General features: G+C 38.3%; 1 protein-coding gene and 1 pseudogene across 2 annotated transcripts in view; both read left to right on the top strand.

Moving 5' to 3' along the window:
* The window catches only part of LOC306638809 (organic anion transporter 7-like), a 285,976-nt gene that overhangs the window by 156,971 nt on the left and 101,660 nt on the right, over window positions 1–27,345 (top strand). The gene's annotated exons all lie outside the window — the stretch shown is intronic.
* LOC306638808 (organic anion transporter 7-like) lies at window positions 6,169–22,910 on the top strand (annotated as a pseudogene). The gene is made up of 10 exons (XR_013766794.1): window positions 6,169–6,785; window positions 7,430–7,533; window positions 11,012–11,166; window positions 11,266–11,434; window positions 14,718–14,841; window positions 18,139–18,254; window positions 18,895–19,109; window positions 20,619–20,727; window positions 21,616–21,821; window positions 22,719–22,910. The product of XR_013766794.1 is annotated as an organic anion transporter 7-like (transcript).

Below are 27,345 nucleotides of genomic sequence, written 5' to 3'. Positions count from 1 at the left end.
CAAACCCATTCCCATACAGTGGGACACCCATATGGGTCGTACACTGGCCCATTCTGGAGCCTAAACTTACCATCCTAAGCATGCAAGTGGAAGAACAGTTAAAACTCAGGCACATAGAGCCTTCCACTAGCCCCCATAATACTCCTGTCTTTGTCATCCCCAAAAGGAATGGTATACATAAATTCCTGCAAGACCTTACACCTATTAATAAACATATGAAAAACATGGGATCCTTTCAATTGGGACCCCCCACCCCGCTAGTAGTCCAAACAATTATCATGTAATTACCATTGATATAAAAGATTGTTTTTTCTCAATTCCTATTGCACACAGGACAAACCATGTTTTGCCTTTATGGTTTGGGAACCTAATACTGGGATCCCAGCACAAAGGTACCAATGGACAGTACTGCCCCAAGGAATGAAAAATCGCCCCCTCTCCACCATGTGTCAACACTTTGTTTCACATGGAACCAGGCCTCTCATTAAACAATATTTAATAATGCACTTTATGGATGATATCTTATTTGCCCAAAGAGATAGTGCCAAATTGCTAACTCACCTTAAGCAACTTTTGGTCAACCTCACTACCTTGAGGTTACATGTGGCAACTGACAAGTTTCAGTACCAATCACCCTTTGAGTTTTTAGGATATAAAATTTCATAAAAAATTAGGCCCCTCAGACCAACTATAGTTATAAAGCCTAAAAATACCATAAATGAATTACAACAGTTTTTTGGACACATTAATTTGCTCAAACCCTTTCTGACCCCCTTATTCCACTTACTCAGGCAAGACTCCTGCCCTTCAAAGAAAATTACCCTAACATCACAAGCTCTGCATTTAGTCACATCAATTACTGTCTGGCTGACCTCAAAACACGATGATTATGATGAAAGTCATCCCCTGCTAGGGATTGTCTTGTTGTCCCCAGGAGCACCCCTTGGTGTCATTTAGCAGCAGGATAGCCCTCTGTTCTGAGTATATCTTGCATGGAGTCACTGCCACAAAACCACCAGCAGACTGGAAAGCACTATTCTTACAGTGCTTAAGGAAATATATTACTGTAAAAATGTCTTCAGTGCTGAGCCAGATACTCTGGTACTTCCATTAATACAAGTTGAAATCTTACACCTCACACAGAACAGCACTCAATTCCAAACCTTAATCTCTGACTTTCCAGGACAATTAGATAATCACCTTCCTCCTAACAAGATGCTTCAGATACTACAATCCCTAGATACTTCTCCTCCAAAAAATGCCTTCCCTTCTTCACAATCCATACCCAATGATCCATGTGCATTTACTGATGCCAATAAGGAAAAGTTTGGGGTACTTACAGAAACAGTAAATGGACCTCAATAGAAATAAATTACAAATCAATAACAAACATGTATTGGAATATTACATTGTAGCCCTGAAGTTGCACAATTATAACTCAAAGTTCAAAATGTTTCTAAAAATCAGACAGAGATATTTAGAAATTTTACAAATATATGGATATTGAACACCATATCTATGAACAATAAATGGATCCATTATCTTTTATTAAAGGATCAAAATGGACCCTTAAAACTTTCTTGAAACAAGAATGGAAACACAACATCTCAAAATCTGTGGGCTACAACCACAGAAGTAGAAAGAGGGATAGCTATGGCAATGAGAGTATACACCAACAAATAGATGATCACAAATAACCTAGCTAACAAGGCAACTCAAGGAAGTAGAAAAGCAAAAACTCATGGAAAGTCACTGGCACTCAAGGACGTCTACACAGCACTACAGAAACAGAAGCAGATTTGAATGGGAATTGCAAATGCACAGGGTGCTCACAGGATTCCTCACTGTTATGGTCTGCTTCTAAAAGTCTGTACCCATATCTTGGCTTTGTATCAACACAGAATATACTTCATGAAAATGATCAATTGCTTCTTTAGTATTTCCTGGTGTAATGGTCAGATGTGTGTGCTCCTATGGTATGGACACTTTTAATTTGTCTGTTTAACTGCCCCACAGCCTAAAAGACTTTTGCCTTAGTTTGTGTCCAGACTCCAATTTTGTTGATCTTATTGCCCACGTCCTGGACCATTTTCCAGAAATGTAAGAGAAGATGAAATTATCTATAGTTCAGAAATTATATTGCCTGGTACTTCCAGTTGAACAAACTGATCCATGTAACCCAAGTAAATGTCTTATCATGGAATCTGTTCTTTTCTGTGAATAAGCCCACGGCCAAGAACTTGCAATTTCCTTAAGGGAAGTAATAGCCTCCCATGTTTTCACTCACAGATATGTATTGGAGGACATAAATTCATCTGTTAGGACACTGGCTCATGACAGGTGTAAAGACACACTGAAATAATCTTTAATTTTAATAAATATGTCCTTTGCCTATGTGCATATCAAAAGCCAAGTTCAACACACATACAAAAGGTTTCTAAAAGACAGGAGTGGTGTATGCGATTTTTGTTTTTAGAACACACATTTAATTTCTTTAAGGTCTTGTGTGGCAATATGTTGGTCATGCTGAGATCTCAAATAATTTCGCACACTCCAATAACTCCAATTGATACATACAAATTGTTTACTTGGTAATAGCCTCAGTTTGATCTTCTCTCAAAAGCCAATATTGAGTGACATCAGCAAGCTGGCAGAATATGAAGCCATGGGTTCCTTTCTCCAGCACACCAATTCCACAATGATTTATGATTATGACTTTTCCTTTCTGGAAAGGCTAGAAACTAAATGAGAGGGTTCTGTTCCTCGAGCAACTGTGAAATGAGACATCAAATTTATGAGGTAAGGGTGCAACACCTTCTCTCTAGTATCCCTACCCCTAGCATAGCAACATATGATTAAGAGGAAACCTTCTTGGTCTTAGAGTTTCCAAGGAGGAGAAAAGTTGCAGCATGTGTCCAATGTCCCAACTTTTCTGATACCCAAGAACTGGATTCTGTCTTGCTTGTCTTGGAGCACTAAGGAACTGGAAGAGTATAGCTTCCTGGGCTGAGTGAAATCCAGACAGCAGTCTAATCTAGCATAGAGTTTGTCACCACAGTCCCTACCCCAGCTCAGCTCTGAGTGGACAGGTGGAAAATGCCATGTCCCAGCCTCTACTTGCTGAATAGTGTCAGACACAGCATCCAAAGGTCCAAATCTTGTTGGTGCTACCCAAGGAACAAGCCTCAGTCTTCCTGTCTCAGAGCACCAATAGGATGCAGCATACACTATAATCCTGAAGTCTACTAAGAAGAACATTGGGTGCAGCAATAACAAGAACCTCAAATGTAAAAGGTCTTTGGGGCCAAGGAGTATCTGTGCAGGCAGTGTAAACTAAAGCTTTAAACTGGCAGAACAGAACTAATGGAAGTTTGACATTGATCATGTTGCAAAAAAATTCCTAAGGAAACGTGAAAAAAAACCACTGGATACTTGAGGTAAGTAAATTGTCATTACACAATGAAAGTTCATTTTTGTCACTGTTTGTATTTGATGTGGAGTAGTTTTTCATTGCTATTTGTGGAACCTAAACCAACAAAAGTAGTAGAAAAGAATTCAGGTTTTGCCATTGAATTGTAAAGAGTTTGGAAGCTTCCCTACTTAACAGCACAGCAAGCAAGAACAAACTGGAAAAACAACTATTCTAAATTCCATTAATAAATCAAGGTCATATAGCAAACCACTATATTTACACAGTGCCAGAGTCCAGCCCTAGAAGTGGTCTGGAGTCCTAGATAGATGGGAGGCATCGGCAAGGTGGAGAAACAACAGACAGAGCCTCCAAGGGTTCTGAGGCTGACTCTGTCTTTATTTTTCTTCCAGCCTTTATATATATATTTTTCTTTAGTAATCATTATGTCAGTTTATGGTTAGTTCAAAATAAGAAAAACCTTCAAAAGTACAAACTGTGCTTCTTCTCAAAGTACACATTCTCTTGGTATGACAGCCCAGACCCAAACAACCTCATTTCCCAGCTAGAATAAAACAACCTTGTATCCTAGCTAAACTTAGGGCACCATGATCTGCCAGCCTTCAACTTTCAGAACAAACACATCACTAGATTTTCTGAGAAATCACCCATACCATGAACTCCAGTATTTAACAGTGAAAAGTTTTTACTATTATTAATAAAGGGCAAAAATCAACTTATAGTTAATATTTAATCTATTTTATTTCATATAATGGCAGACTATAATTTTATTTTGATTCTTAAAGAATTAGAATAAACATAGGAAAAACACAAATTATGTTAATGACTAACCTAAATATTTTTATTATGAAAAGTATCTCTAGAATCAACTATTAAAATTAGGAAATCAACAAAGGCTAAATATCACTTCCAAGCTCAGACAAATGCCTCTTTATCCATCTATGTTTATAAATTATTATACTAAAGCAATCACAGGCTCTTTGTAACTTGAACATAGTTACAATTGTTTATTTTTATATATTTTATCTATGTATTACTACTAAATTTTATTGTGTACTATTTTGTGTCCCAATACAGTAAAACCTTCCCAATGTATTTCCAATAAGGTTCTAATGATATATTGATGAATAATATTAAAAAGCAACTACACATGGAGACATGCCATGCCTATGGCCCCCAAGAGGGAGAATGATCAACAGAAATGGGTCCTCTACTCCAAAAGAACCATGTCAATGTCAGAGTGATAGGAAGTAGATGTGGCAAGGCAGGAGACAACAGGCTGCAGAAAGTCACAGGCAACCAGGAGCAGATGTCCAAAAGAGAAGTCCACTACTCGACCAGCTCTATAGGACCAAATTGTAACTGAATCAGTAAGAGGGCCTTGCTGTGGGCTACCTTGACAATCACAAACTCTGGAGAGAGGCTGTCTTAGAGAGGGTCCTTTATGTTCTTGGAACCCCATCATGTCCTTGCTGTGTAGTCAGAAAAATATTCAGTCTACCTTCCTGTATGTTTTATGGACAAAATAACCATTTTAAAAGATGCCAAGGGCCAGAGCATTTATTCTTGGTATTATTCTCTGTGAGGAAGATACATTTCAATATACGCTACAGTACAGAGACTTTATCTGACCTGGGGGAGTGAAATTTGCCAGCTATAACTCTCCCTAGGATTTCTGTCTAACTACAGAGAATAAAAAATAGACCAACTCTTCCGAAGACCACACTGAGGGATTCTGGTCATCTTAGTAACACAAACATAGATATAATATTATGGAACAACTTCTATTTCCAGTACCCTTCCACCACATCAATAGAACCATGTGAAAACAATAGTGGGTTATGACCAGATATTTTATTTAGCAAGCACTTCAAGGAAATTTGTTAAAACATGCTCAAATAACTTTCTTAAGAAATAAAAGTAACAATGACTCATGACAATTGCTGTGAAGATGTACATATTCTAAGTATTTTCATATGGAAAATTGGGAGTCAAAATGGAAAATAACTGCTGTATAATTTGATGTTCACAACAGCAGATACGAATTGGCAGAAAAAGAATCAATGTTTGTGAACATAGAATAATGCAAGTTAAACAGGGAGAATAGGAAAAAGTGAAAGAAAAATAAATAAAGCACATAAAACAGACACAGATCATTGTAGAAAAGATTGACAGTTGAATGCTTTCCATAAAGTTCAGGGTACAGGAATGTCAGCTCTCATGATTTCTATATGAAAATGTGATCTACTTCTATCAGCCAGGCACTATCTACCTGTTACCACTCAGTAGCCCACTCATAATAATCCATCAAATGAATTAAACCACCAATGATGTTAGAGATCTCATAAAATAATCATAGCAACTCTGACTACTCCTGTGTTACCTAACATATGAATATTTGTGGGGACATCTTGGGCCTAAACCACAACACTTCACTCTCATTAATTTTACTTGGGATGGTTTTCATGACCTCTGTCATCAAGATTTTGTATTCATCAAATCGAACATTTTTTCTCACCTTCTCTCATTGAAAATCAAACACTTCAATGAGTATTGCAAACAACATATTCTGTAAAAATTGGCAACACACTTAGCAGAGATACTCCAATTTATTTATACAGTATTTAGAGATCAGTGTCCAAATGACTGCAGTTCCTTGCCCACAAGAATTTTCACAAAGTAGATCATTAACAGATTTAATTACAAGAAGCAGCTCAGCCAAATATATCCCTCAGTGATTGAAAGAAAAGAGTAACCTACATAACTTCATGATGACTAGGGCATACCAGCTGCATGGACTTGCCACAAAGCTGAAGAGGGGACCATTAAGGAGAAAGTGAGTTCAGGATCAACAGCCTTTGCTGTGTCACAGGGAAAGACAATAGAACACTTTTCTTTGAACTTATCTAGATACAACCACTTTGGCTTCAGTCAGGGAGAGTCATTCAGCCACCATGGCTTTTCAGGACCTTCTAGATCAAGTTGGTGGTATGGGGAGGTTCCAGATAATTCAGATGGCTTTTCTTCTTCTCTGCAATGCCATGGTGTTCCCTCATGTTATATTGGAGAACTTCACTGCTGTCAAACTTGGTCATCGCTGCTGGGTCCACATCCTCGACAATGACACAGTCTCTAACAATGCCAATGGGACCCTCAGCCAGGACACCCTCCTGAGGATCTCCATCCCACTAGACTCAAACCAGAGGCCAGAGAGGTGCCAGCGTTTATCCACCCACAATGGCAGCTCCTTCATTGGAATGGGACCTTCTCAAACATGAGTGAGCCAGACACGGAGCCCTGCATGGATGGCTGGGTATATGACCGAAGCTCCTTCCTCTCCACCACTGTGACTGAGGTAATAAGCTTCATTTTCCTCTCATGAGTGCTTGACCTGGGTGTGTAGAAACAATGAAAATAATGAAAATGCTTTGAGCTGCTAATCTCCACATGAGTGCTGGTTTTTCCTTTTTTTCCCCCAGAACTTATTGATTCTTTATGCAATACGGGACACATCCTTACTGTAATGATAAATTAAAAATATGAACTGACTGTCTTGGTGCTTTTATTCTTGTGAATATCACAGATAAAGCAAGTAAATCACAAGTCTTGTTAAAAATGTTAGACTAAGTCAGTAATACCCTGCCTTGATTGCCAATTAGATGTATATGGTGAGGTGATCAAAACCTCAATAACCAGAGTGGACTCCTAGAGTAATCCCATGAGAAGGTATGCACTGATGTTCAGGGTTCAGTACATTCCTCGAGGTCCTTGAATGGTGGCCAAATTTGAGAACTTCTCATCATGGGTTCAAAGTGATCATTAATGTAACCCACAGGTGGAAGGTAGCCTCCATAGATAAAATTTTTTAACTGAAGCCTGCGTGATATAATTCAAATATATTTGAAGAGGGAAGCTGTAGAAGAGGACAGGGACCTGATCTATTGAAAACTGCAGGAGGTGTGAAGGTGTTTTTGTTATGCTGGTTTCCTTGTCTTCCAGTGGGACCTGGTGTGTGAATCTCAGTCACTGAATTCAGTGGCTAAATTCTTCTTCATGGCTGGAATATTGATGGGAGAGATTGTATGTGGCCATTTGGCAGACAGGTGAGTGTCTCTGGTTCCCAACTCTCTATTTCCATGGGTACACTCATTGACTGATGAAACATTTGTGCATATGAAAAAAATTAGTGTTTTAGGGGTACCTTTTCTCCAGGGATCTACAAACACAAATGCTAAATTTCTTTCAGTATGATGAGTGCTGCTTTTAAATGTTTGAGTCCAGAGTGCAGATGTGGAGGTGTTTTACTACAGGATTCCTAAAGAAGATGCCACAACATGGGATTTGAAAGATCACAGAGTTAACAATGGGAAGACAGAGGAAGATGTGTCACCACATTGGATCTAGCTTGTTTGAGTGTGCTGCTAGGGAGAAGAACATTGTCAGTGTTGCCCAGGAGCATCATGCTCAGTCCCTTGCGGGTACTGCACCCAATGCTTCTGGTGGCCTGGGTGTCCAATGCAGGATGGGTGGAGTGTCCCATTCCTTCTGTAGAGTCCATAACAAGTCAGTTGTGGTGTGTGAGAGGTCATGCCAGTCACCTTCAATTTTGCTTTTGCCAAAACAGTTTTTGAGAAATGACTTTTTCAATCATGTAGTATAATGAAGCTATTGACAACTGGTGTCACAATTTGCGGCACGAGAATCTTGATCCTGTGCCTTTGAATATCATTTTGAAATGACAACCATTACCCTTATTCTTTATTTTGAAATGACAGACAACAATTGCCCTTATTCTTTATTGCCTATTACTTACTTTTCAAGGCTATGGTGTAGTCTTTTGTAGCTTTAACTGCCTCGTACTAATCACTGCTGCGTAGAATTTTTTTTAAGGAATTAGAAAAAAATTATTGAATATGAAGAATATTCTTGGTGTTTTAATAGTCACTTTTATGTACATTATTATATATCTTTATCATATCCTGAGGTTATAGACATCTTATATTTTTAATCTCATGTAGAAATTTGATGTAGGTCAGTTGCTATGCATGTACAATAAATAAAGTTGAAATCTTCAAAATATAATATTCTCAACAGTGGCCCATTATTGCATGAAAGCAAGCACTTGTGTGATTAGTGCCATTTCTTATGTATTCCATGCATCATTTGTGTATATTTTTGCCTAATTTTTCTATCCCTTGCCTTTTGTCAATAACTGTTGGTAAAACAAATCTTCAATTTACTTATATACTGACTTTATGATCTGCCTTCATGATTAATTCACAAATAAAGAACCATTTCATAAAGAATAAATTCATGAATAAAGAATAGTAGGAACTTCAAGTTTGAGAAGCTAATAAATAATACAAAATAAAATTAAATTGAAAAAAGTCACTAGTATGCAAGGTACTTCCGGAACACCAAGTAGTTCTCCCACATATGAGCTATAGGGGTCTCAAAAGGAGAAAAGATAGAGAGTAATGGGCAGAGAGAGTATTTGAAAAAGTCTTGCAATATGCAAATATCAGTGGTTCTAAAAGTTTTATTTAGATTCCTAAAATTTTTTATTACATGATTATATCTTCTGCAAATAAGTATAATTTAACTTATTGATTTTGCACCTTCTGCCTTTGACTCTTTTCTCCACAGCAGCTAGGATCTACAGAACAGTACTAAATAACACTTGTGAGAGCTGACATGCTGGTTAAATTGATGATCTTTAGTGAATGTACCAAGCATTTCCCTCCTGAATGTGACATTAACTGTATACAGGTCTAGTAGGTTCCCTTAAGTTTCAGGAAGTCTCCTTTTATCTCTAGTTGTTAAGTGCCTTTCTATTGAAAGACTTTGGTTTTGATATCCAGTCTTCTTTGGAGAATAATGTGTCTTAATCTGTTCTGTAGGTCTAGGAAACACATCAGACCGGGTAATTTATATATAGTAGAATTGTGTTTCTCACAGATCTGGAGACTGGAAAATTCAATGTCAATGCACCAGTTCGTTGGGTCACTGTTAGGGTCTTCCTCTCTGCTGTTTTGATGGCTCCTTTTTGCTGTACCTTCTCATGGCTGAGAAGGCAAGAAGGTGTTCTCATATTGTGGAAGTGGCAATATCTCATTCAAATGGGAAAAAAATATCATAGGAGTGATTTCTGATGAAGTTGAAGCATCAGAATTCCTAGAAAATCACTCAAATAAGTGTGTCACATATGGAAAAAAAAAAGAAAATGGAAAAGAAGATAAAGAAAGGTAGTAAAACAAAATATGGTGAGGCTATCAATAATAAATAGGAATTATACAACAGGAAACAAACAGAAATCTGCAAGTGAAAACTACAATAAATGGCAAAGAATCAATGTATGAACTTGCATAAAGAACAGTAGGAATTATCAGTTTGAGTTGCCAGAAAAAAATACTAAATTATAATTAACAGTAGACTGAAGAAAGTGCCAGGAATGCAAGGGCCTTCAGAGCACCATTCAGTGCACCCACATAAGCACTATGGGAGTCTCAGAAGGAGAACAAAGAGAATAGGGTGCTGAGAAATTATATGAGAAAAATCTCACAAAATACAAATCCAATTGTCTCAATAAAATCTAATCAGTGAACTCAAAGATTTTCACCATGACACATAATAAAAATTTTTATCTCAGAGTAAAAGAGAGAATCTCCAATGAAGCAATAAAGGAGTGATTTTTCACATAAAATGGATCCTCAAAAGAATGTAAGATAATTTTCCTTCAAAAACCATGGAAGCATCCCCACCTCCTCCTCTCACTAAGGGTCATTCTACTTTGTAATCTATGCATCTGCAATTCCATGTTTTACAAAACAAGACAGATGGACTTTTGCATCTTAATTTACATTTACCTGTGCTGCCTCTTTCTCTCCTTTCGTGGACTTACCATTAATTTGGGGGATACAAGCACAGTGCTCTTTGTATTTCTACCTCACATTTCTAATTTCTACATACTGATCCATGCTGGGGATCCATAACAGTGTTTGTGAGCCTTCTATGGGGAATGAACAACCATATTACCTCTGATTGCATCATTCCAAACCTAAGGAAAGGGTCAACTTTATATGGCTATTTCCTGTGAGAAAATACATGTTATGTTTTTACATATCTGTTTGTTGCTCAAGGCCTACAAACCAAACTCAGCAGATAGGGTCTCTTGCCCAATCCATCAGTAACCTGGATGTACCACATCACAGATGTTTGTATTATGTCATGTTAGCCATAATTTTTGCAGTTCTAGAGTCCAAAGGGCTGATTCAAATACTTTATACACAACATTGACTCTTCATAATGCTATGTGTACGATTTAGTGTAAGAGATATTTATGATGTGTTAATATCTCTAACAATGCAGCATGACTTATATAGCTTGAATTGGTGTCAAACTACTGGAAACAAATTTGAGAATGCTTGGTCACACAGTACCTATTTGAAAAGAGGGAGATTTGCTTTTGAGAATATCTGCTGCTGATCCTTTACAGGTTTTCTTATAGGTGTGAAGTGCCTTCTTTGTCCCAAGTTCTACCAGTTGTATTGTTCCAAAATCCCATCTTTCCCTTTTCCATAGGTTTGGGAGGAGGGTACTTTTTACATGGAGTCTATTCCAGCTGGCTGTTGCAGAAACCTGTGCTGCCTTGGCTCCCACCTTCCTGGTTTACTGCTCACTACGCCTCCTGGCTGGCATGTCCACCCCAACCATCCTGACAAATAATATTCTTCTCAGTAAGTTGGCACTGACTCTTGGACATTAACTAAACTTTGACTTTTACCTTGGTATTCTACCTTTGCTTGAAGTAAACACTCAGTGATATTTTCTTTCAGTTGTAGAATGGACAACTCCAAAATACCAAGCTACAGTAACAACAGTGGCATTATTGTCTTCTAGTATTGGACAGATCATATTGGGAAGCCTAGCTTATGGTATTCGAAAATGGCATGCTCTCCAGCTGGTTGTGTCTATACCCATTTTCTTCTTATTTATTTCCTCAAGGTATGAAACAAATTTCCTCTTTCCCTTATGGGTTCATGGGATGGGAATGTGGGTGACATCAGGACATAAACATTCATTTTGTCTTAGTTCTACAACTGAGGATGTGCTCTCAGAACCGTTTTCTATGTGTAATTGAGAAGCAGGGCAAGTAGGACTGTCAGATGAAATTGAGGACCCTGAATAATCTTTCTTTCTTTCTTTCTGAGCTAGGAGAGTTTATTGGAGGAATATATGCTTAGAGTATGTAGTGTGGACAGAACAAATGCTTCTACCCTGGTATCTGAGGGGGTCTGGGCTAATAAGCCATCAGGAGTTTTTGTCTTTGATGAGCTTTTTTTTAGAGGGCTTATGCTAAGCAGGATGACAGACAGATTTTTGAGCCTTGCCAATAATCCTTATTGCATATGTGTCAAAATCTCATTCCTGAGTTTTACATTAGACACATGAGATGCAAGTAGTATGTTTGGGATCTTAAGCAGGAACTTCCCTTGATTTGGTTACTGTAGTCAAACCTGGGTCTCTGTGTATGTTTCATGGAATGGTTGGGAAATCTTTGAAAAATCAGATCTTGCTGTTGATATTTCCGGAAAGTTGACTCTTTTCATAATGCAAGGTGGGGTAGTTAAAGACAGGTCCTTAGGTTCACATGCTCTTTACTAGAGGAGTAGGGTGGGGTCTCCTGAGTAAGGGTCCCCAATTGTTCCTGCCTAATTCCCCCATGACCCACATTGCCCTGAATTTCCTAGACGAGTGATAAGGGCAGAAGTTTAGGCTTTTGAATATTCTTCTTGTGGATTTGGATGTTGTCCCACCTAACTTGGGGCCTTGACTCTTTTCTATACTTAGAATTTTCTTAAGCCCTGAAAATGGATGCCCAAGTGGCCAAGGGTACAGTCAGTGGCAGGGATGGGTGCAAATTCAGGTGAAGCCATCATCAGGGAAAGGATAGTGTATACATGGAAAGAAACAAAACAAAAAGGCAGGCTAAAACACAAGGGCTAACACACAGGGGAAATAAGCAGGAGGGAACCAGGTGTGGGAGGATCCATGAAATTATGCACTGACCCAAGAGAGGCAAAATCAGCAGAAGCACTTGTGGTTAAGTTGACAACTTGGGTCATCACTTTGGCTATTGCATGGCAGGGCTTGGCATCAGTCTAGAGTATAAGGAAGGATGGGAAGGTTCCTGTTGGGCACAGTGTGAGTATGAGAAATTCATCCTCGAGGATGAAGCAAGAATGTGCACAGATAAGAAGGGGAAGCCACAGCAATGATTTTACCCAAAATAAGTGGTCTCTAAATCCCTGTGCATCCACACTGATCCAGGAATCTGGATCAGCATGTCTGGGTTGTTTGTGACACAGTGGTTTCAGATATGCTCACAACTGTAGGATAGAGTGACTTCTCTTATGGTTGGAGCCAATTCTGGTTTGAGTCTGGACATATGGACCCAAGAGTGCATCTGCCAAATGTGGCTGCCTTCAGTGTGGTGAGGAGAACCAGCCTGTTGGTGGTTTTGCACTGTTGTCTCCCCTCCACCTCTGGTAAGTCTTAGAGTGAATTACAGTATATCAGTTAGGGTTCTATGACCAGAAGCCAGATAGTAGCATAAAGGTTGTCTGCCAACTCGAGAGCTGAAGAAACCAGGAAATGCTCACCCCAAGAATCCAGAGCCTCAGAACAAGAGGAGCCAATCACGTAGCCCCAGGTCAGAACTGAAGGTCTGGAACTCCCTGGAGAGTCACTGGTAAGAGTCCAATTTGGAAAAGAGAAGGAGCTGGATTTTGATAGCCTTGGGCGATGGCAACAGCCATCAAAACACCCATTTAAGAACAATTGAGCTTATATCTGCAGCTTGTCTTGTTCTTCCAAATTTTGGTTCATATTTCAAATAAGATAACTAGTAAATACTTGTGCAAATTGTATCTCAAGTGTTGCAAGATTTATTATTTTACCAAAAGGTATTCTGTTTAAGTGAAATTTCTATTTAACCTAGTGTTATACTTACTATATTAGACAAAATGTAAGATATATCATTATATTCATGTTACAGATTAAAAAATCACTTTTAAGACTTTGTTTTACAAATCAGATTAACTATGAATACCCTGATTTTATTTTCAAAGACAAGTGACCACAAAAGCAGAATAGGAATAAATTCTAACCTGAATTTTCAGGAATTTCCAGTTTGTTCTTGCTTGGAAACATTAATTGGCAGTGTGCAAATAGAATTTTTCAAAAACATTTTCCATTACAGCAGAAGCACTTGAAAATTAGCTTCCACTATGCCATGTATTTGTGTGCATGGCTTTGCAAAGAAATTCCCAACAGAGATTTGGGTGCTTTCATTCTTGGAGGTGATAATGGATGAGAGAAAGAAGAAATTTCCCTCCATAACTACTTTTGTGGGTTTTAAGTGCCATTTCTCATTAGAGCATTACTGTTAAAAATAGTAGTTGGGCTCATCCTGACAAAATCCTGCATGCATTCCACCAGAGCTCTTTAATGAAGGAACAGCACCGTTTCTCCAGTTGGAGTGTGAATGCAAACTAGAAATCTTCTATAGTTGTTCCAGGGCTCTCCTTTTTTCCTCTTTATGAAGACTTAAGACAGCATGGATGTTCATCCTCCCAAGATGCTGGTTCAGGGAGGAGGCCTATTTGGTGAGAAATGACTCAGAGAGATGATTACAGATTAATACAGTGAGATGAGTTCAGGAAGACCAGATGGTGTACCCTCTGGTGCACTTATTCATGATGTCATTCACCCTCATAACAAATCTGCAACCTGGGTAATGTTACTATTCTCAGTACATAGACAAGAGTGTAGTGGTAGATGGAGCTGCTGCTGTATCCAGATTCCATCCCAGTGGAAGGAGCAGGAGTGCTTCTAGTCTGCATGGAACTTCAGTAAGCAAAGATATTTGGGAGTTGCTTATTTTAGGAAAAGAACATGTTATGAATAAGTATTTCTCATGCCCTTTCAAGGAATTTGAAGATGGTCTGAAGAGCTCAGTGCTTCTCATGCCCCAGTGCTCTGAGCTCCATAGTCAATGTGTATCCAACCAAGAGGGGAGCTGATAGGGCTCATGTCTGCCTTCCCCGCTGTGCAGGTGCACTGCATGCAGGCATCATTTCCTGTATGCCCCATTACGGTACCAGGCAACATGACAGCATGTTAATTTGCTAAGCTGAGCAAGTGGTGGGTATTCGAAGGAAGGAGAAAGAAGGCGATGTGGACAATAACAAGTGAGAATTGATGACACTTCCATCATTTTGATCAGGTGGGTGTCAGAGTCAGCTCGGTGGCTGATTATCAACAACAAACCTGAGGAGGGCTTACAGAAACTTAAAAAAGCTGCACGGGTGAATGGAATGCAGACTTCTGCAGACGACCTAACCATGGAGGTGAGCAGGATGGGCGGTGCTTATGAGACAGGGAAGACATAGCCTGACATATTATTAATTGGTTTCTAAAGAGATAATATGCTGTTACTGAAAAGCCTGGTCACAGACATTTTATTCAGAGGAGACAAACAGCCTGATTTGTTCTTCCATTTGCTCCGCAAATTCAATGAATTTATCTCCCTTCCCAGGACTTTATTTTTATATTTGATTACTATATAAATTAACAGATAATACTGTATGCTTTAATCTTTACAATGTGATGTTTTGAAGTACATATACCGGGTTTAATTCTAGCTAATTAATAGATGCATTACCTAACATATTTTTTCCATAGAGACCAAATAACATATACTTTACATTTTTAAAAGACTACAATATATTGTCTTTGATCCTACAATAGTTCTGAGAACTTTGACCAACATCTTATCTTCTTCTTCCTCCCCATCATGAGCAACCACAGGCTCTGGAAACCATCATCATAGTTTCTTCTTCTATAAAATCATGTTTCATAGATGCACATATAAGTGTGATTATGTGGCATCCATCTTCCTGTATCTTGATCATTTCACTTCAAATAAAGTCCTCCAGGGTCATCCTGTTGTCACAAGCAAGCAACAGGATTTCATACTTTTCCATGAATGAGTAGTATTCCACCACATGTAGTCAGATCCTCCTCTATATGCTCTGGAGTTCCAACAGCTTTTGATGGTCATTAGCATTTTCTTTTCATAAACTGCAAGCAGGGTAGCTTAATTCCTTTCATCTGATATATATCTTCTCTTTCTTCCTCTCTCCTGATAACTGAATACTTCTAGTTCTATGAAGAATAGTAGTGGTGGAGTGGCATCCCTGTCTTATTCTATACACTACCAAGAAAGATGGGTGCTGCACTGACACCCATAAGTTCAATGGTAGCTGTGGATTTATCATATATGTCTTTTATTGTGTTGAGGAATGAACCTTGCATTCTTAATTGTTTGAGAGTTTTTCTAATGACACAATGTTTAAAATCATGCACAGCTTTTCAATATCAACTGTACATCAATGACATAATTTGAGAAATAAAAAGTTTTTTGTGTCCTCTGTCTATCTATGATCACATTCATAAACATCTTCCCAAATCTCAGGTGATTTGTTTTATTCCTCTACTGGCTCTTGAATATAGCTCTCTCAGTTTCTAGATGCATTCTGCCTTGGGTCTGTGCCTTTTGCCCTCCTTCCCTTATCTTTCTTTCTTCCTTTATTAGCATGTCCCATGTCTCCCTGTGACAATTCTTTAACAGATGGGGGATAGAAATTTAAAAGCTCCTGTCTTCAGAAAGATCACCCACACTGACCAGGTCAGTGGGTTTGATAAAACTAAAATTTCTGAGCAGGGATCAAAGTGAATTCCAAGGTTGGAAACCTAACCTCAATGTAGGGACGGATGCTCTGAATGCATCTTGAACGTTGTAGTGTGTGAAATGTGTCTTTGAGGTTAGGGTAGAACTATCCATGCTTAAATATTCAGGGATATGTTTCTTTGCAGTTGAGTCAAGTCCAAATGGCTCCAGAAGGGCAAGGTTAGTGGTGCCCTGGTGAAATGTTTAGCTCCAACATTTGAAGATTTTGAAGAATTCTAGAATCCAGAATTGTGGCAATCATTAATTTCTGTAGCTTGTTAAACTCCATCAGAATCTATTTCCACTTAAAATTATGATCTCAACAGGCTCATAAATCATTTAAAAAGTTAATAAAGAGCTCTTAAAAACATGAATGAAGTAACTATAAGTCTCCTATGTAGGCAAGACTGGAGAGCTGAGACTGTTCCAGGCTTTTTGCCAAAGCATGGCATGATGATTGGCATAGAATGGAAGTTATAGAGGAAGATGCATGTGTAAAACATGAAGAACAAGGAAACACTCATTTGAATATATGGTAATTCCTCCCCAAGTAAGAGTGACCAGGAAGAACACACAAGGAGAGGTCCTAACGTTAGCTATCATCACCTACCTAAATATCTCTGGAAGCTCCGCTCATTTCTCTTAGCGCATCAAAACAGAGTTTCTACTAGCAAATTAAGCCATCATACCCTGTTGCACTGTGATATTGGAAGGGCTTGAAGGCCACTTTTAGGCATGGTAGCCCTCATCTGACATGGATTTAAGGACTTCTTGGAGGCAATTCTTTTCTAGTAATAACAGTAAAAATGGCCAGTGATCATGAGTTTATGTGTGGGATGCAGACAGCATCACCAGGAATGCCTCTCTAACACAAGCATAAAACCTGTATTGTGCTGTTGAAGCTATGGCTACAAGCTGTAAGGCCATTCCTGATGGTGTAGGAGTCCCCAGGGAGTAGCTCCAATTTTCAGAATTCCCTTCATCATGGAAGCTTTCTAGTGACAGTTATAGTATTGTTGCACTTGTAGAGGAGGCATGACAATGGAGTTAATATTTCTCAATAACTGTAAATTAATAAGTAGAAGCATTCTGGTAGAAATAGTTTGATATGCATGGTTATAACCTACTAAGTGGCCTAGAAAAATTTGGGAAGAAATGAACTATTGTGCTGTTTGTTTTCCTATTTCTCTTGAACCTGGTTCTTTATTTCTTCTTCTTCTTTCAATGACAAGGAAATTGAACTATAGCAATATCAGTCACCTTGCCCATGGCATATCACTGTTCAGTGGAAAGGCCACTGTAGAATTTCTGTAAAAAACCATGTCTGAGTTTAAATCAAATTAAAGCAAAATCCCCCTATTCCAAACTCAAGTTAATTCCAGGCTCCTCTTTTATGGAGACAGAACATGCAATGTATTCTACAAAATAGAATGACTCAAAATAAATAAATAAAGGATGACAAAAAAATTTAACAAAATGAAAAAAATAAATTGATAGGAAATGATTCTTCCTGAGAAAGGAAATCCATTATCCTAACATTAGCAACTAGTGGAGAACAAAACTCCATTGTCAACTATTCTACAGCCCTATGATATGAATGGGGCTTTGTATTGGAATCTCACTACCTCATCATCTGGTTCCCTTCCTCATATAAATCTCTAACATACACACTCTTCAATGATCTACATTCCTCTCCAGTTCCTGCTTAATATGTCTTCATTGCACAATTTGCCTGAAGTTCTTGTGATAGGTGAGGTTCACATACCACACCACTTGTATGCCTGCCTTTGTTTCAATGTCTGTATTTTTCACTAAATATGATAGTTTTTGAACTTAAGCTCTGTGTGTGCTCAGTGCTTCCACAATACCCATCTTTTTCTGACAACTGAACAAGTTGTTTCTGTTATTATCGAAGGCTGTAAGATCCACCATGAAGGAGGAGCTGAAGGCAGCACAGATAAAACGTTCTCTGTGTGACTTGTTCCACACACCCAACCTATGTAAACGGATCTGTCTCCTGTCCTTGATCAGGTAGGCTTCACACCATGCATTAGAAAGTAGTGGAGAATGAGTGTATTTCTTGTTTCAATGTGTACAATATATGAGGAGCAGAGCTTTGGAGACAAAAAGTGAGGAGAATATAAAGAGCATTGCTATGGCTGGGGTATGGGTTATGAACAGACACAGAACCATTGCACAGTGAGGAGTTCTGTTCATCATATCACACTGCCAGGTTCACACTGGAGACTGGTTCTGCAAACTTCAATCCTGTAAAACTTTTGTCACTATTTTCTTCATTGTTTGTTTTCCTTTTAAAGGTGGTAAAATTTGAAAGAGTGAATTGCATAAACATATGCAACTCAATGAGTGTTTACATATGTAAAGATATATCCATCGCTCAGACCAAGAACAGAAAATATTCAAAAATCCTAAAGATCATCCTGTTTTTCCACAATATGCCTCACATCTCCCCAGGCTAAATATCACTGATGGTCTCCAGCATCATAAATTTGTTTTAGTATAATTATAAAATAATCTCCTGCAAGCAAATATTCCACAAAAGAGATATGCCAGTACATTTTAACACCAACAAATAACTCATCCAGACTTATCTGCTGTTACCTTCAAGGGCTAACCCTCATAGTGTGCCTTTCTTCTTTGTTTACTACAGATTTGCAACAATGCTGCCCACTTTTGGCCTTTTACTGCACCTGCAGCACCTGGGAAGCAATGTTTTCCTGGTTCAGATTCTCATTGGTGCTGTCAACATCCCAACCAATTATGTTTCTATTTGGACACTGAATCACAAGGGTCGTCGAATAAGCCTATTCTTTTTCGCATCCATGGTGGGAATCATTTTTATGACCATTGTACTTGTGCCTGAAGGTGAGGACCCACAGGATAAAAAAAGGAAATCTTCCCCACTTTCCTGAGGATTTTTCAGGTTGTGGCTACAGGAATCCAAACAATTGGTTTCAAAGGATTCCCTGAAACCTGTTGAGCTTTTAGGACATTTTGCCATTGAATTGGTAGGAAATCAGCCAAAGGTCAGTAAAGTTGACTGAGATATGTGATTGTCCTCATATTGTTCAAGAAGTACCTTGAAACTGATGCCTCTGAGGTTTGAGTTTCTTTCAATCAGCATACATCATTTCCACATTGGACAAAGACACTTGCAAACATGTATGTCTAGACTCATCCTTATTAGTTAATACAACCACACTGTACATCCCCTTCCTCTGTATGTCTCTGTCTTATTACTTCACCTTCAGTGATTTATTCCTGTAAACTGTGTGTCCCCTCATGAGTCTCATCTTAGGTCACCAGAAATGCAATCCTGGTTTTGGGAGTCATCCTGACTTAACGAATTAAAATCCCCTGTGGTCAAGTAGAGAAGAGGTTTATAGCAGTGACAACATATCAATCATGCTTTGCTCTGCTCCTTGAGTTGTAATGTGGTTTACAAAATACCACATTGGTGAGCTGTACTCCTCTCTCTATATCTCATTGGTTCCACAGACTTAACCCAGTAGCACTTTACAATTGAGCCACATCCCCACCTCTTTCATTTTAAACAAAGTATTGCTGATTCCTTAAGGCCTCTCAAACTTGCTAAGGTTATATTTGAACTCTTGGTCCTCCCACCAAGAGCACCTTCTGAGATGCTGGGATTACAGGTGTGCACCACCATTACTGACTATATGTTCCACTCCTCTTGAATGTGAAAATTAATGTCAGTTTCCTGCCCTGCAACAAAGTCCACTCCAAGATTTAATGCTCTATGAGATTTTTTAATTGAGTAGAAAACTGACTTTATGAAGGTTTCCTTCAGTGTTTTCCAAAGTCTGATATATTTTCCATACCAGAAGTACTTATTCTTGAGTCTTGAAACTTTGCTTTAGATCAGGCTATTGTACAGCTTGTCCATTCATGTGGGATTCCTGTCCTTTTATGGCTGTCTTCTATAATCTTCACTCCATGCCAATACTGTTCATGGACCATGGTTGGGAACTCCTTGAGTGCCTGCATGAGTGGGGAATTACCCCTCAGTAATTCCCACATGACAGTCTTACCTTCCACATGAAGGGTAGAGTAGACAGTGGACAGATTAAGAAAGTGAGTTTTTCCTACATTCAGCATCTTCTCTGTTTTCTTAACTAAACATGAAGAGGTAAGGTGCCTGAATACAACTATTCAGAACCTTTTATTCACCATAAACCAAACTATGCAAGTAAGTCACATCTCTCAGTCACAAATTTTACCTCAAAGTACTTTCTCCACAGTATATATTATACTGTGAAGATCTCCAGTAAGGGTGTTTTCTGTTTGTAATTTGGGGGATGCAGATTCCTTCATCTCAGATTTCCTGACTCTCCTGGGTCTTCCTCTTTCCAGAAATGCAGACCACACGTATGATTTTGACAGCCTTGGGAGGAGGATTTTCTTTTGCTTCTAATACCTGTTTGTTTACCCACACAAATGAACTGCTCCCCACCGTTTTCAGGTACAATGTCTTATAGGTTTTCTGTCAGAGTTAAAACATTTCTTCCCAGCTCAATGACTTATCAAGAGAAGAAAACAAAAGTACTCAATTGATAGCAATATAGCCAGTGTTTACCCAACATTAGCTTTTTACTAGATACTTTTATGTGTACTAATAAACCACTAATGTAAATCTCATGAATTCTTTGGAATCACCTAAATTGGAGATGCTATTGTGCAACTCACAAGAGCCAATTTATGAATCCAACCCACGTGCCCATCAACTGATGAGTGGATAAAGAGAATATGGTGCTTATATACACTGGCTTGTATGCAGACATAAGTAAATGTGAAATAGGTCATTTGCAGGTAAATGGATGACACTGAAGAAAACAAGGCTGATTGAAATAAGCCAGGGGCAGGAACTCAGTGGTTGAATGTTTTGTCATATGTGGAATCTAGAAAGGTAGAAAGAAGATGAATTTTCATTCAAATAGAAGGGAGTCCTCTAGAGTAGAGAATGAGGATTGGAGTGGAGAAACTGTACAATGAACTTGACCAAATTATGTTCATATACAAATATATCAGAACAAATCCCATTGTTTTACATAATTGAACCAATACAAATAAAGTAAATGCAAAATAAAATAAAATGAGTAATGTAATGAAATAAAATAATAACATTATTATGAGTAATAACATTTTTAAGTGGTAAAATATGTCTTAAGAGTCTTTGAACTTGAGAAAATTTGCTAGCCAACCAAACAAAATTCAAAAGCAAGAGCAAGTCATCTCTCTTCATCTGACTAAGAACAACCCTTGTGTTCTTCCATAATTAATACAAAAAGCTGACAAAAACCCTGTGCTCAATCTCCCAAGATTAAGTATGTATTGTGGTTTGTGTTTCAAGGGCAACAGGTTTAGGAATCATTGGAGCTTGCGGTAGCCTGGGGGCTGCGCTGGCACCCCTGTTGATGATCCTGGAGATGTATTCTGCACTCTTGCCCTGGATCATCTATGGAACCTCCAGCATCCTCACTGGCCTTGCTGTCTTTCTCCTTCCGGAGAAACCAGGAATCAGCCTCTGCCTGACTCCCTCCAAGATATAGAGAATGAGTGAGTGAACCCTCTCATGGTCCCTTAGAGGACTTATGTGCCATAGGTCTGAGATGGCAAGGCATATTCCACTGGGGCCACTCATTCTCTGTCAAGCTTAGACCTACACTCTTTCCTGGTAGTCAGCGCTTTTGATTTAGTAAAATAATATCTTTTAACGAGATGTCCCCTGAAGAACTCTAGATCATACAGACCATATCTACTCAGCCCGTACTAGTAGTTTCCATGGTAAATTGGACAAAATCAAGTCTCCCCTGCCTTTCTGAACACAGTGAGACACAGACACCTGAAGGTATTTCACAAACATGCCCAAATGCTAATGCCAAATCTCATGCTCCAAGTTCTATTATCCTGAAACCCACTAAGTGCTGATAAACGGGCACTGTCATTTCTTATAGGCTGAAGCTCGTTCCTGGTCACTGCAGAACCCAGGGGAGATCATGATCAGGACTAGGGCCCCTTCCACAGGCAACAATGGGAAGGAGTCTTTTTGTGTTGCCTGTGAGGTTCAGACCATCTGTTTTTCACTAAGAATAAAAGTGTTCACAAAAGAGCAGAATGCAATGGTAAACAAAGAAATTATATAATGATGAAGGATTGCAGAAAGTTTTTAAACTTTGGTACACTTCCCTGGTTTTTCCAAAGACAATTTTAGAGAATGTCAGGATACCCAAGGATGACAGTAGAAACTATCAAAGCTGCTTTCCAAATGCTCCCAAGAAGGTTTGTCTTTTATTTCACAAGATTTAATCAAATCCTTGGGCACGTGCCATGTTTTTTACCAAGGTTGGTGGGGAAAGGATCAGCTTGCTCTAAAGAATGCAGGACATGCCTTCTTTCTGCATGTCCTTTCATGTTTGTGTTTATGTCATTGTAATTTTACCATATCTGTTCTAGGGGGAAAGTTTCCAGAAAAAGAAAGCAGGGAGATACCTCCATCAAAGTGACACACTTCTAAGGAATTCCAGAGGTTGACTACTGATCTGCTGGGCTCCAGTCCTAGTAGCAGTCAGTGGTCCAAGGTGGATGGGAGTCATTGGTGAGATGGAGAAATAGCAAACAGAGACACCAAGTCTTCTGAGGCTGAGTCTGAATTTTTATTGTTAAAAGAGTTTTTTTTTTTTTTTTTTTTTTTGGTATAGGTTACATCATTTAATGGTTAATACAAGGAAATGTTAAGTAAAAAATCTTCAAGAATATAATTAATGATCTTATTCAAGAAACATGTTTGTACTGTATGATAGCTTAAATAAAAAGAAAAACAATTCCCAGCAAGGTAAAAGTCACCGTGCTCCATTTAGTTTTAATTTCCCTGAAAGAATATGTCATTAAGATTCTCTAGATGTTACTCCTTTCAAGAATGCTAATGTGAGTTATTAACAGTGGAACGTGTTTTTTTATTACTAACAGAGAATAGAGGAATCAGGTTATAGTTAATATTTATTCTATTTCATGTACTCAATGAAGGACTAAAACTCTAACTAGACATAGGAGGAATACAAATTGTACCAATGATTAACATATTTATTTATTAAGTGGGAAAAATATCCTTAAACTTAATCATAAACACTAAGAAAGCAATGAAGACCAAACACCACATCAAAGCTTAGAGGAACACACTCTCATATATAACTTTTAGAGGAATTGTATACTAAAAGAAATCAGGCACCTTACAAATATGAGCAAATCATAATTGCTTATTTATGAGTTCATCTAAGTATTAGTATTACATTTATTATATGTTATTTTGTGGCCCAACACCATGAAATCTTCCCAGTATTCTCTATAATCCGAATCTAAGGACATATTGATTATTAGTATTAAAAGCAACTGCACATGGAGACATACCACACCTATGGCCACCAAGAGGGAGGAGAATCTTTCAAAAGAATGGTGTCAACTGTTGAATCCTCTGTTCTAACAGAACCATGTCAAGTGTCAGAATGGTAGGAAATAAATGAGGCACTGAACAAAGAGCAAGAAGAAGGAATAAGTCAGGATCGCTCTTGGACTCTCAAAAAATTTATTTAAATAAATTAATGCAACAAAAACCATGAATTCCATTTATAATTGTGATACTGAATTATCCTGTACAAGATTCTTTATGAATCACATGAAGTTCAAAGAAACTACAATACTTTGCAATACGAGGCAGAATATTTACATAGTTATAAATACCTGAAATGTGTTTGTATAGTTAGATGGAATTAGCTTAAAAACATATTCTTTTCTGAATTGATAGGGAGAGTATTTTATGGGATGATTACAGGGAAGAACCCCACAGACTTGAATCAATTTGAAACATATTTTGAAATATATCTAAAAATTAATACCAGTATGTGAGTCAGCTTTCTGTCTTGGCAACAAGGTACTTGAGGTAAATGACTTAAATCAAGGAGAGGATTACATGTGGTTGCTGACATTTTGAGACAACAACCAGGCCCCATAGGACCCTTGGCCAGACTGACTGAGCCTCATCTCCAGGATTCCTCAGCCCAACTGATCACTCTCTACCTCTGGGGCCCTTACATTGAGTGAGTTCTCCCTGCAGCGAGGACCCCCAGACCAATTGACTGCACCCTATCACTGGGATCCCAGACTGACTGACAGCACCCGGTCTCCAGGATCCCGTAAACAGCAAGCACACCTGACCTGAAGGACCCTGACTGACCAACCGCACCCCGCCTCCAGGACCTCCAGCTGACCACCTCCACACCCCAAGCTGCAGCTCCCCATTTGCCAAGACATTTGGAAGTCAGAGTGGCCATCTTGGATGATCACAGAAATCTTAGCTCCAATCTTTAGGTGGGGCAAATCCCATCCTGAGATCCCTGCTGGAGACTTGAAGCTCATTGTCAGGTACTTCTCAGGCATCAGGCTACTGAACACTGGGAGGATTCATTACTATTTGACTGTTATACTGTAGATTTTCTTTTTTCTTCTTATTGAAACATTTTAGTTTTTATTTCTTTACTTTTCTTGCTCTCTTTTCCTTGTACCTGTTCCCTCAGAGTCTCTTCCTCCATTTTTTGTCTGCTACCATCCAATTTCTTTTGATTACATTCTCACCCTTTCTAGTATCCAGAACTTCTGTATATTCTTTTCTTATCCCATTAACGGCTACATTCCACACCCCTCTGCATCCTCTTTGTCCTCCATTAGAAACTGCAGACCTTATTGCAACTCTGTTTGTTTTACTGAAGATAATATTCAAAATCATTCTGTTTATTGTGACAATATTGTTATTGTCCTCTTAGGTGCTATTTGGTCTAAAATTGCATAGTGTCTGAATTGGGCACTGCTAATAATGATCTCCCCTTAAAGAAAAGGTTTTGGAAACCTATAGGGCCACTATATGCCTAGAGGGGAAATTTGTGATACCTCAGATCTGCACTGCTAGAGGGGAAGATACATGAACAACATGAGAAAACAAGGGAAGAAAATGATCCAAACAAATCTAGATTCCATATTAATAAAATCCAATGACAGTATGTAGAAGAAATATCAGAAAAAAAACTTCAGATTATACATGATTAAGATGATTCACGAAGCAAAGGATAAGATAAGAGAGCAAATGCAGGCAATGAATGATAATAACAATAAGGTGAAAGAGCAACTGCATGAAGCAAAAGATCATTTCAAAAAAGAGATAGAGATTCTCAAAAAAAGACAAACAGAAATCCTTGAAATGACAGAAACAATAAACCAAATAAAACACTCAATTGAAAGCATCACCAAAAGACTAGGCGACTTGGAAGGCAGAAGCTCAGACAAGAAGACAAAATATTTAATATATTTTTTTCACGGTGCTGGGGATGGAATGCAGGGCCCTGTGCTTGTAAGGCAAGCACTATACCAACTGAGCTATCTCCCAGCCCCAAAATATTCAATCCTGAAAATAAAGTTGCCCAAACAGAGAAGATAGTAAGAAATCATGAACAGAATCTTCAAGAACTATGGGACATCATGAGAAGACCAGATTTAAGAATTATTAGGGAAGGCACAGAGATACAAACCAAAGGAATGAACAAACTATTCAATGAAATAATATCAGAAAATTTCCCAAACCTGAAGAATGAAATGGAAAATCAAATACAAGAGGCTTACAGAACACAAAATGCACAGAATCACAACAGATCCATACCAAGGCACATTATAATGAAAATGCCTAACATTCAAAATATAGACAGGATTTTGAAGGTCGTGAGAGAAAAGCATCAGATTACGTATGGGGAAATACCATACAGATAGCAGCAGTCTTCTCAACCCAGACTCTAAAAGCTTGCAGGGCCTGGACCAACATATTTCAAGCTCTGAAAGAACATGTTTGCCAACCTAGAATCCTATACCCAGGAAAACTAACCTTCAGATTTGAAGATGAAATAAAATCCTTCCATGATAAACAAAAGTTAAAAGAATTTACAAATAGAAAGCCTGCACTACAGAATGTTCTCAACAAAATATTCCATGAGGAGGAAATGAAAAACAACAATGGAGGTCAGCAAAGGGAGGAAATACCTTAGAGAAAAACCACTCAAAGGAGAAATCAAGCCAAATTAAAGACCAAAACTAAGCCCAAATGACTGGGAATATAAATCATATCTCAATAATAACCCTGAACATTAATGACATAAACTCATCAATCAAAGGACATAGACTGAGAGAATGGATTAAAAAGAAAGACCCAACAATATGCTGCCTGCAAGAGACTCATCTCAAAGAAAAAGACATCTACAGACTAAAGATGAAAGGATGAAAAAAGAAATATTACCACGCACATGGACTCAGTATAAAAGCAGGGGTTTCCATCCTTATATCAGATAAAGTGGACTTCAAGACAAAGTAAGTCAGAAGGGATAAAGAAGCACATTTTATATGGCTTAAGGGAACCATAAATCAGGAAGACATAATGATAGTTAATATTTATGCCACAAACAATGGTGAATCCCTATACATCAAACAAATCCTTCTCAATTGCAGGAATCAAATAGACCACAACACAGTGATTCTGGGTGAATTTAATGCACCGCTGTCACCACTAGATAGATCTTCCAAACAAAAATCAACTTAAGAAAATATAGAACTCAATAACACTATCAATAACCGAGACTTAATAGACATATATAGAATATTCCAACCATGAGGAGAGGATTCACTTTCTTCTCAGCAGCACATGGAACCTTCTCAAAAATAGACCATATTTTATGACACAAAGCAACCCTTAGAAAAGCCAAAAAAAATAAAGATACTACCTTGTGTTCTATCAGATCATAATGGACTGAGAGTAGAAATCAATGACAAAATAAAATCAGAAATTACTCCATCACCTGGAGACTAAATAATATGCTATTGAATGAAACATGGGTAACAGAAAACATCAGGGAGGAAATAAAAAAATTCTTAGAGGTCAATGAGAATGACAATACAACGTATCAAAACTCTGGGACACTATGAAAGCGGTACTAAGAGGAAAATTCATTTCATGGAGTGCATTCCAGAAAAGAATGAAAAGTCAACAACTAAA

This window comes from Sciurus vulgaris (genome assembly GCF_902686455.1).
Source record: "Sciurus vulgaris genome assembly, chromosome: 11".
Taxonomy (NCBI): Eukaryota; Metazoa; Chordata; class Mammalia; order Rodentia; family Sciuridae; genus Sciurus; species Sciurus vulgaris.
This window is presented reverse-complemented; position numbering and strand designations above follow the sequence as displayed.